The 11,835-nt window shown below is 43.4% G+C and overlaps 2 long non-coding RNA genes across 2 annotated transcripts; one reads left to right on the forward strand and one right to left on the reverse strand.

Moving 5' to 3' along the window:
- Positions 1-626: 626 nt before the first annotated feature.
- LOC121136147 lies at positions 627-10,632 on the reverse strand. The gene is made up of 3 exons (XR_005873269.1): positions 10,327-10,632; positions 2,440-2,650; positions 627-1,183 (listed from the first exon to the last, which is right to left on the reverse strand). It is a non-coding gene; the product is annotated as an uncharacterized LOC121136147 (long non-coding RNA).
- LOC121136148 lies at positions 6,007-9,401 on the forward strand. Its single transcript, XR_005873270.1, has 3 exons — positions 6,007-6,311; positions 7,892-8,043; positions 8,652-9,401. It is a non-coding gene; the product is annotated as an uncharacterized LOC121136148 (long non-coding RNA).
- Positions 10,633-11,835: the final 1,203 nt, after the last annotated feature.

Genomic DNA, 11,835 nt, shown 5'->3' on the forward strand with positions numbered 1-11,835 from the left:
AGTCATTTACGAAATGCCTCTCTAGCAGACAAGGCATTCCCAGCAATCAAAACACATTAAGTTTCAATGACACGCTGTGTTTTAGACCACAAGTGCTATATCCATATTGAAGTAGTTTAAATATAAATGAGTTCCACAGACATGCCAGGCAAAGAATTACTGCCAAAGGTAGATGACCATGGGCCAAATGTTTGAATGGCAGCCCAGAGTTAGGTCTCAAAAAGTTGGAAATAAATTGTCCAAAGAAATTCATACTGTGCAAGAAAAGGCAGAGTTTAGAATTCTAGCCACTTAAAATTCATTTACTCACTGTATTGCCTACTATGTGTACACTGGACTTAGTAACGGACATGCTACAAAGCTAACAGGATGAATACAGTAAAGAAAGCTAGTGTCTCAGTTTCTTATTCCTGCTGAAGCAAACCCTTGAGCTTACCATAAACACATTATAGCCTTTTTAGCTTACTAAGGTTGACTTGACTTGACTAGATGGCTTTTCTGTATTCATACTTGGAGTCTTTTATATGGTGAGTGTTGGTGGCTAGATCCAGGTCATCCATGATGTCTCCACTCAATTATCTCAAGTAGCAGCAGGATTGACCCACAGCATGTCTTTCTCTCTCCACATCACATTATCACTAGACAAACTTTATTGGGGTTCATGACTCTGAATTCCAAGAATACAAAACAAGAGCTGTCAAATAATTAGAATTCAGAAGCCACTGAAGGCCATATTTGGAGATAGTCAAATTAATACCAGTGACAGAAGAGAGAGAAACTGAGCTCTGGCCATAGACAATGAACAAAGATAACTCACAAAGCATATTAGCTAGCATCTAATCATCAAATACTCCCAAAGTTCAGAAGGGTATACTTATGCATTAACAGTTACTATGTTTTGCTTTTTACATTCTGAGAGACATGTTGAATGACAAAGATTTGATACAGGTGACATTAAGTTGCTCATCATAAAAATGTATTTCACAAAAATATGTGTTGTATGAAGGGAGAAATACAACTTTATAGGTAAATGGTCAAAGCTTAAGAAGGAGTTTAAAGAAAAGGTTAATGGTCCATGAAGTAAAGAGATATTTATCCCTGGCAGTGTGTTCAACTCAGCAGCAATGCAGGTGGCAGCCCATTGGCCGAGATGTCTGGGTTTCTTCTTTAGTACATTGGCAGCCTGGAAGAGAAATGGAAACCAGGAGTTAGATCTTCATAAAGAAAAGTCTGTGGCCCAGGTTGCCACTAGAGCCAAAACAGAGGCCTGGTATCTGGGCTAGAGCCTTTAGCTGGGGGTAGGGTGGTCATGCCACAGCAGGGGCCATGCAGACATTGGTGGCCTGTGCTGCCACACCGGTCCATAGTGTCATCTGGGTTTAGGCTGCTGCCAAGGGCCATGTTGAGTCTGTGACTCTACAGCAATCAAGGGCCAGATTGATGTACATAGCTCCTATTGTCACCAAGTACCACAAGGATGCTCAGAGTCAGATCCGCCACCTGAGTCCAGGTTGAAGTCTAAGAGCCAGTATACATCTAGATCTGAGTGGCATGTGTTGCTACTCAATATCATCGTGACATCAGGGCCAGAGCTGCAGCTGAGGGCCGTGTCAGGGTTGCTGCCCCTATTTCAGCCAGGGTCTGCGCTAATTTCAAATACACCTGTTATCATGAAAGGCCATGCAGACACTTCAGACTGAGGGCCATGTTAGTGTCTCAGGGCCATACTGCCACTGGGACAATGGTGACATCCATACCTGACTGCTGCTGAGGACCAGGCCAGGGTCCCTGGTCCTACCATGGCCAGGGGCTGTGCTTGAGTCTAGGTCCTGCATTGCCACCAAAGATCACATAGAGGCCCAGGGTTGGCAGTTGTACCCTAAGGACTTGGTGTTGTCTAGGGACCATATGGCTGCCAGAACCATTCCCACCTGAATGGTCATTCCTTCCACCCAGAGTCAGGATGTCATCCAGGCCCAAGATGCTGCTGAGGAGCATGTCTGGATCTGTGGTCCAGCTATAGCTGGGGTCTATGTAGATGTTTGTGGCCTGTATCACCTCAGGAGGTCTTAGGAACCATGCAAGATGAAATCAGATGGCTATGCTTAACTGGCCCCACCCTTCCTTGGCTCTGGGAAAGCTGACCTACAGCAAGCAACCTCACACTATAGCAAGAGAACTCACAGTACAGAAAGAGAAGTAGCCCCTGCACAATGGAGAGATGGCCTCCAACCCTCAACACAAACCAGAGTGAACTGACTCTGAGAGCATGCATACAGGGGATGTGACTCTGCCCCCTCTACGGAAGTAGGTGGCCCCAGTGGCCCAGACTGACCAGCTTGGCTACCACTTAGGCTCACAGCCTGCCCACAACCCTCCCTAGTACATCATCTAGAACCTGCTGGAGCTGGTAAAGGGACTGGTCCTGCAGAATGATACCTGAAAGATCTCCCAGACTAATGGCAGCCACAGGATAATCCAGAGTTGTTCCGGTGAGGATCCAGTGATGATGGTGAACCAGAAACCAGAGGCCTTGAACTAGATGAGTGTCTCATTGCAATGAACATTTGCCTGTAGAACTGACGGGATGAAGAGGTATACTGTATGACACATCGAAGCCTCCAGTGCCACCAGGACAAATGAAGAGGTGCTAGAGAGGCAGGAAAGACAGAGAAGCAAAGAGATTTTTCTGTTGTTGTAGAGATTTTTCTGTTGTTATGGGTTTTGTTGGCTTTTGTTTGGTTTGTTTGTTTGTTTGATTGATTTGACATTTGTTTGCTTGCTTACTTTGCTTTGTTTTCTTTTGTGGGCAGGGGCAGGGATGAAGAGAGGGGATGGGGGATGGGAGATGAGCAGAATTGAAGTGCATGATGTGAAACTCCCAAAGAGTCAATAAAGAAGTCATATTTTTAATAAAGAAATGCGTTATGAGCATCTCAAACACGTTCACAATTCTGTTCTTTGTGGAAGATGAGGTTGAGACAGCCCAAATTAAAGCTCTTGGAAGCATATCTCTTCAGGGTCCTGAATCTACCTGCTGCCTCTCTCCAGACAATGCTACCCAATAAACTCTGCTTGTAAGAGATGGGTTACAGGCTGACTTCAAGGCAGAAATCAGGCCTTATAAACAATTTCTCTGACATTTCCACATCAACAAATTACAAAAATTAAAGATATTCTTCCTTACATAAGTAATACATGCCGATGGTATGAAATCAGAAAATACAGAGCAGAAAAAGTTAAAATTATCCTAATCTCTGTCTGAAAAAAATAACTGTCAACACTACAAGACAGACTCTAGGTTGTTTTTTTTCTTGTACATTTATAAAAGTATGTATATGACATTGTTTTATATTGGTGGTTAAAGAATTTAGGAGTCCAAAGCAAAATTAAAAAATATATCCGTGATTCAAACAATACACATGTCAAAATGACCCCATGGAACTTTGAAGTGATTCTGGATCTTTGTAAATGGGGGCCTTGTGTGTCTGCAAGGCCGTATACTCTTGAAGTTGTTAGGGCTAGGGTTAGGGTTAGGGTTAGGGTTAGGGTTAGGGTTAGGGTTAAAGTTAGGGTTAGGGTTAGGGTTAGGGTTAGGGTTAGGTGAAGCCTAAATGGTTTACACCATGGAACTTTCTTCTTCCTTCCGTTTTCCTTATCTCTAGGACTACCAGACTGTTGGGAGCTCCAGACATGGCGAAAGTCAATCCAAGGGGTGGTGCTCTTAGACTAGGGAATTTGCTTTCAGATACTTCCCAGTTTCTACTAGATGCCTGCTGTTCCCTTTGCTCATCGCCTTTCAAAAAATCCAGGCTTTTCTATAATTCCCAGAGGCTTGGGCAGCCACCCATAGGACACTGATGACTGACCCAGCAGAGTAAGTACCAAACTGTACAAAGTTGTTTTGCGGAGAAACATGAATTTGTCCTATTGGATCTGGGACTTGTTTGGACATGTGACTTTCCCTTCTTTCCAATTTCTACCTTTAAGAATGACCGTCTTATGCCAATGTCACATGTATGTATATATTTTGAAAGCTGAAAACCTGTTTTATGTTTCCAGGGTCTGTAGAAGGAGAGGAGGTTTGTTTCCATGTAGCGTATTACCAGAGAAGCCTCAAAACCTGATCAAGATAATTTCAGAGCTTAAATTTTGGACTTTTGGAATTGATTACATTATATTACTTTCTTATTTTTGAGACAGTCTTATTACAGAGCCCAAGATGGAACTCACTATGAAAGATCAGCTGCTGGTCTTCAACTTCAGTCTGCTCACTGCTGGAATTTTGGACAAGGGCCACCACAGCCAGCTGTGACTTGATTTTATTTATGTGAGATTTCTGATCTAGAATCAATTCAATAGGTCATGAATTCTAAGGAGTTGAGGCAGGGGAAAGTATACTTTTAACATGGGTTGGATATGAATTTGGGGAAGCCATAGAATATTCTGTTAGATACGGAAATGGTGTATTCCATGGTCCTATGTGTCTCTGTGCCTCTGTGTCTAAATTTCCCTTGTGTCATAAGGATATAAGTCATTGAATTAAGCAGGCAGGAGCTTATATAAACTTGATTACATCTGCTAAACTACATTTTCATGTAAGCTCACATTCACAAGCACTGTAGGTTATTTAATTTATTATTTAAATAATTCATTTAATTAATTAAAATCAAACCTTGGTGCCTATGAATGTAAACTTACATGGAAATTTAGACACAGAGGCACTGAGGAATTATCCCATGGGATGACAGAGGTAGACTCTGGAGGGTAATAGCCATAACCAAGGAACATAGGACTGCTGTCAGCACCCTTGAGAGTGTTGCTGACCAAGGTTCTGCCAACTCCTTGATTTCAGAATTCCAACCATTGTGGCTTGAATGTAAAATGTCCTCTGTAGTCACATGTGTTTAAATACTTGGTTCCCAGTTGGTGGCTTTGCTTTGGAAGAGTCTATAACTTTTGAGGGTAGAGATTCACTAGAGAAAATGTTACTTAGGGGTGAGTCTTCAGATTTTATAGCTCTATTCCATTTCCTGTCTGAGCTCTACTTCCTGACCTCAGACTCCATGTGACCATGTGACACTCTTGACATCATGCTTTTTCCACCAACGTGAACTATATCCCTTCTTAAGCCACGAGGCAAAATGAACCCTCCTTTAATCATCTTTGTCTGGTATGCTGTCAGGTCAACAAGGGGAGTAACTAATAAGCCAGTCTTCACAATAGGAAGAAAATTATTTGGAAGGCATTGAGTATATAAGAACACTAATTGTGATCATTTGGAAAGGTTCTAGTAGTTAAACACGGAAGACGGACTTAGGACAAGATGTCAGTACAGACATGGTCAGAAGGCTCCTGCATTGGTCTAGGTAGGAGGTGATGGTGGCTTAGGCGAGGGTGATAGTGACAGGCCTAATAGCTGATTAACTGAAACGTGCTTGGAAGAGAGGGCTGGTGGGACTGGTTGGTGGATGGGAACAGGAGGGAGAAGGACCGAGAGGGTCCTAGGATACACTGAAGACGGTGTTAGTGAAGCCTTGTGTGGATGTTGGTGGTCAGATACTGAGGGGGAGAGGTGGGAAGTTCCAGGGCTCCCAGGACGGAATTCATCAGATTTCCAGGGAAATGCCAAATGGTTACTGGTTCTTTCGAGTCCAATGTCTTAGACAGTTCAGAGAGTACCCAAGACTTGCAAGAACTTCTCCACAGGATTCACCCTGGAAAAGTCTTCCTGAAGGTGACCACTGGGGCCTGAGATAAGGCATGACATCCTTAATTCTGACATTCAATCTGTCAGCTTCCCCCTCAATGCTCAGTTTAAGTTGTGATCCACCGTTTGCCCCTAAAAGAAGTCTGGATACAACATGAAAACTAAATCATAACATATAACAGGGCGTGTGTCACAACAAGGGGCTTCCCACACTGATAAAGTTTTGAAAGCAATGTTTGTCATTTATTTCCCTGTTTCCAAGGAGATAGCTAGGCTTAGAGGTCAGTAGAAGAAGGATATAATACAAAAATATTTCTTAACCAAAATAATTTTTTAGTCTTTTTTTATTATTAAAAAAAGGAGAGCACAGTGAGTTGTTTCTGAGCCTGTTCTTTTTAGCTAGCTCTCTCCTCAGGACAGTATAGTCATCTGGCCTCATGGGGTGACAAGGAGCAGTGGATGTCCCAGGTCTCTGCTGCCAGTCTTGCAAGCTGACTCACGACGCATCAGTCACAGTGTCCACGGCTTCAGAATGAAGGCTTCCCTACCCACAGCCAGCTTGTGCCTGGGAGCCCAGATCCTTCCAGGAGCATCCTTGAAGGTTAGCACGGAAAGAGCAGTGTGGGGCTCATTTCTGAGGCTCCGCGGGAAGGGGAGATCCGGGCCAAGGTGGGAGTGCCTTTAGCTTAGCCTTATTAATAAAATAGGGTTGATGATTTATTCATAGCTGGCACAATGCTGCTCCACTCCAGAGGACAGCACAGAACTGTTACATTAGAGACGAACAGATGCTGTGGAAGCGATGAGAGGCACCGGAGAAATGGTCTCGGGCTGCTTCTATAAGGCGGTGCTCAGATTTATCTGACCAAGTCAGAGCTAGCTGCAATTATTTGTGTATTGTGGATGTGGTAGGATAAACGCTGGCAGTGGAGGTCCCTGGAAGGGTACCCCTTGCTTTTCCATTTCTCATCTAATGAGCGTTTGTTCACCTTCTTGCTTTATCCTCTCCTCCCCGGTACCTGGAAGATGCCTGAGTTTGTAATTCAAGATGCGTTATCTGGGGAATAGGAGCATAATACACATCTGAACATGATCTTCATCAAAGTCAGATCGCCGAGGAAGTCGAAGAGTCAGTGCATCGAGGCTTTTCCGGTGCACGGCTGAGCATTCAATACTTTCAAAGATTAAATCCTTTAAGATCACATATCTTGCTAACCAAATGAACTGTAGAAATTTTAGACTACACTGCAGATTCCTGATAAATAGCAGGAAGGGATGGACATTTTAACGTGTCGATTGCTGTCCTGCTTGTTAAGGATAGATGTCTGTTTGTGCGTCTGTGCGTCAATGGTTAGTCGGCTGCTGTGGCTCAGAGGGGAGCTAGGATTTGACAATCGTCAGAAAAACAAAGGCATGCATTGCCTACTCCCCAGCAAAACAAACCAGCCTTGGCTGCTGCAATCAGCAACAGCAGAAATCTGGTTTCTTTACTACCCTGTTGATGGGTTTCCTTGTTGCCTCCATCTGAGTTCCCCTGGCCTCCCCAGAGACTCCAGGAGAATTAGATCAGATGTCAGAGAAGAGTCTTAGATCTTCCCTCCTTCCTCACCAGACTAGAAGGGAGAATTCAAGACCACAGGAGGCCCCCCCCTGAGAAAAATCTCATTGTTGGTGTATATGCTTCCGCCAAGCATGAGCCTCCCTCCCCTCTGCTCGGCTTCCTGAGAAGAGATCAGGTGTTTCAAAGCATTTCCACCTTTACTAATTTTTAATGCCTCTGCCAGACTGAAACTTGCCCACTGGAAAAAAAAATAACCTCTGCTTGTTGAAATAGCCCAAATAAAAGTGATCCTTTAACAGTAGCACATTCAATGTCCTCCCTGACTACAGTAGGAGCCAAGGAGTACAGCTTGTGCCCAATATGTTATGCATTAAAAATGTCTCCGGGAAATGATTGCCCTGGAAATCAGAGTACGTTTGAATATGGTTCTCCAAATTCCCAGTCTCCTCGTGAAGAATCAAGGGTCTCTCACCTTGGTCCTTTCCCGCCACTCCTTGGGTAACCCTTCCCATCCTGCTCATCGCTTCTCTTTTCTTCCTCTCCCAGTCTTCCCGTCCCAAAGCCACCCACCAGGGTCTACATGAAAATGGGGAGGGTAACCCTATAATTTGTTTTCCCAGGCCATCAGGAGATAACACAACCTATCAGCCAGAAAATAAAGCTCCCTGACTGTCGCTGCAGAAATTACAGCTAATTACATGCTCCATGCTTCCTGCAAAAGATATATATTTTACGCGGCTGTGCAGACTTTTTCCCTAGGCTGTATTTAAAGGTTAGTTTCTGACCTGCCTCCTGGTTTAATGGAATAGTTTAAATATTACAAGTCGTTTCTTGATTCTAATGACTTATATCTCCCCTGGCACCTCACAAAATCCTTATCGTGCCAGAGGAAATCTTTGGAAGAAGCGGGGGAGTCTCCATGATCATAAACAGAATAGCACGCTGTGGGGTTGCTGGATTCAGGATGGGTCTTCTTGGGTGGTAGAAAGCTTTTGGCCCTGGGCCTCGCACTTACCAGAGCACCTGAGGCATGCGGCTGAGCAGCATGAACTCGCACTCCCCGGCCTCCTTGTGATTGTTCACTCAGCTTAACTGTCAGCTCCTGCTAAGAACCTGTAACATCTCATTTTGCCAGAGACCGTGGAAGAGTTGAGCTTTGCTTATGGCCAATTCGGGTAACTGAGTGTTTGTGATTTCCCACTTTAATGCATAGATGTGGGGACGGGCTAAAGCTGACTCTGCATATCGAGGCTTTTCTTGTTCCTTTCCTTTTCTAATGAAGGTCTGGACCCAAACAGATCTTCATGCTGTACATTTGTGGGGAATAGATGCTCCCATTCAACTTTTCTAATTATGCACATTGCTAATTCTTTTCAACAGAAAAAAACCACCTAAATGCAAGAATACAACAACTAAAGTTACACCGGAGGTACAGAAAAGAAGGAGTTACAGGGAAGAAATTAAAATCTGATTGCAGGAAAGCAAGTGTCAACAAGGCATGGGGAGCTCCATCAACTTAGATGGCTGCAGTGTGGATTTCTAAGTCTTTGGCTGCTTGACTCTAAAACACGCTTTGGAAAGAAAGAGTCCAGCATGGGTACAGATGACTTTTCTGTGTGGTTCCAATGTCCCAAGTTCCCTTTCAGTGCCAAGCAGATTGGATAACGCAACGTATAACCAAGTTAGTCAGTTTTCCATCATCAATAATAAACACCCGAGGTGATGAACCTACAAAGAGAAAAGGGTCTCTTTGGTTGTGCTTTTAGAAATTCAGGTCTGTGATGAGCGGTCCTCACTGCTCTGGACTTGTGAGGACACATTACAGTGGACGTGCACAAAAGAGCCAAACCACTGACCTCTCCTGGACAAGACACCGAATAGGAAGAGACCTCAGTCCCTTCATTTCTTTTCAGGCTAAGCCTCCAATGAGCTGAAGTTCTCCCACAAGGCTCTGCTTCCTAAAGACTTGGCCATTTCTCAACAGCACAAATGGGAGATGAAATTTTTCAACATTTTAGCTTTGGGGGTGGGCATTTAAAATCTAAAAGAGAGTACAGAAATGTGTCAGCCATGTGTGATATTTCATATGGAACCAAATTCTCTCACAATATATCTGAACTGAAAACAGTAGAACCCTCGTAGTTGTCAATCTGTAGGATATAAGATAAACTTCATAAAAGATTTAAACTGGCTACTGGTTAAGGGATTTGGCCCCCAATTGGTTATCTAATACCAAGGAGCAGTCAGTCCTAAAGATGTATACATATGAACAACACTAAATGGACTAATCATATTGTATATATATATATATATATATATATATATATGTGTGTGTGTGTGTGTGTGTGTGTGCTTGCACAAACAATGTTTTAAGCAAAGAGAAACAAAAACAAAAGAAAACGATGGGGATAATGCATGAAAGTTGAGGAGGGCTTGGAAGTAGAGAGAAGAGTTAGAGGGGAAAGCAGGACATGGAAACAGAGGGCGGAAGGTGATCAGAGTATATTATATACCTGTATTACATGGCATAATGTGATTCACTACTCTGTTAAGGTAATAAATGATAATGGGAAGCAAAAATGAAAAATTGATAAGATTTAAGCTGCTTAAATGACTTTGAGGTCTCCCTCAGAGCACAACCCAATTCAAAGTTCTTATACTGTGGTGGGCAGGAGCTCCCACCTAGGAACATTGATTTCCTTCCAAGGATGTCCCTAACTACACTCAAAGCTCCCCAGAAGAGACAATTTACTGTAGGAAATATAAATTTATCTGATTATTTGCTAAATGATTATTAAATAAGGGCATCATGGAGGGACTCAGAGAGAGACAGAGAGGTAGCAAACCTGTATCAGCAGGAGCCTGGCAGATGCTTTACTTGAAAAAAACAAAGTCCGAGAAACCAAAGCCCAAGTAGGGACTTTGCTAAAGTGGAATGAATGGGAATCAATTCAGACATAGCACCGCATCTAAAAGGGCGGGAGTCATTGAAGTTGGGTTTTTAACTGTCCAATGCAGACAGAATACAGAAAAAATCAAGGATTCTTCTGCTTACCTCTCTATGATGAGAAACAACAGCCCATTTTGCTCTAGATGGGTGTTCATCTGATGGGTACTTCAGCATCTTCCTAGATAGTGCAAATGCGGGGCTTTAGTTTAATGCCTCTGTCAGCCAGACAGAGATGCCAGCTGAAGGGAAAAGGATGGGGAAGTCCTCTGGGGTGAGCTGAGGATGCCAACAGGATGGGGAAATTCAGCTTCACTAAATATTTATCCAGGCTTCTGTAAACCTCAGTGAGGATCTGAGGAGGCCTGTCTCCGCCGCAGAGAAGGCACTTGCAGAGATGTGACTTGGAAGTTGGTGGTGTCACTGGTGCTGCCGCATTGTTGATTAATGTACTTGAAGTATATATTACAGAAACAGAAAAGGAAATGTGACTTCAGGGACCCATTAATTCCTTAGGCATAAAGTGTTTGAAGGTTCAAAGGCTTTGTCAAAGCTTATTTTAAATTTAAAATTTCCATTGCCAAGGGATTGATTACCATTCTTATATTAGCTTTGTCAAACACAAAGTTGATCTTAGTTCTTTCAAAGTTTGGGGACACTTAATTGTTTTCAGACCCTCCTTTTTCTTTTCTTCCTTTCTTTCTTTCTTCCTTTCTTTCTTCCTTCCTTTCTTTCTTTCTTTCTTTCTTTTTTTTGAGGGAAGTTGGCCTTACAAGTTCTCTCAAGGACAGGCTCGCTTTCACTTTACAAGAACAGCAAGATGAAAATGCCCAAACAAGCAGTGACTCTCCCCACCTCTAGGGTCTTGGAAGTCATTTCTGGGAGTCTGGTGTTACACCTTCCACTCAAATATGCCTCATGTTAAGCTGTGTTTGGTTTCCCTTTGACTTCAAAGCACCAACTTACTTAAGGTCTTTGTGCATATGAGGCTTAGCTATGCTATGCAGGGACTTTTTAAATTTTCCTCATCTTTCTACCCCAAAGGACTGCATGAGGTTCTTTTTATAGCTCCCTCCTGTCCTCCTCTGGTCACTGTTTAAGGCGCTCTCGTAAACAACACCCTGAGAGAGTCCATCAAGACATCGACTGCACCAGGCTTTATCTGTGCTGTCCTGATAGTGAACTTGGTCCTTCACGACAGACAGCAACATTTCCAGCTCCTTGGAAAGCCAGCAAAGAACTGCCGTTTCACACAAGGGTGAGGGCAGGAAGCATGCCTTTTCAATGGCACCTGAGTTTAGGCAATGTGTGAGGACTGTGAGGCTGCATTTGAAACAAAGGCATCATCACCTGAAGCTTTGCCCAGGAGAGCAATAATGAGATTGCTGAGGCTAAGGGCAGCTCAACAGAAAAATCTTTTTTTCTCATGAGAAAGTATTTTCTTATTTCTTGCCTTGTAGCTTTGCCTGGGTCCATATGCATGTGTGTGCCTGTGGGGAAGCCCAAGGTTGACATCAGATAATTTTTTCATAGATGCAACCTTGCATATTGAGGCAGTCTCTCTCTCTCTCTCTCTCTCTCTCTCTCTCTCTCTCTCTCTCTCTCTCTCTCTCTCTC

This window comes from Mesocricetus auratus, unplaced genomic scaffold, assembly GCF_017639785.1.
Source record: "Mesocricetus auratus isolate SY011 unplaced genomic scaffold, BCM_Maur_2.0 Super-Scaffold_100051, whole genome shotgun sequence".
Classification (NCBI taxonomy): domain Eukaryota; kingdom Metazoa; phylum Chordata; class Mammalia; order Rodentia; family Cricetidae; genus Mesocricetus; species Mesocricetus auratus.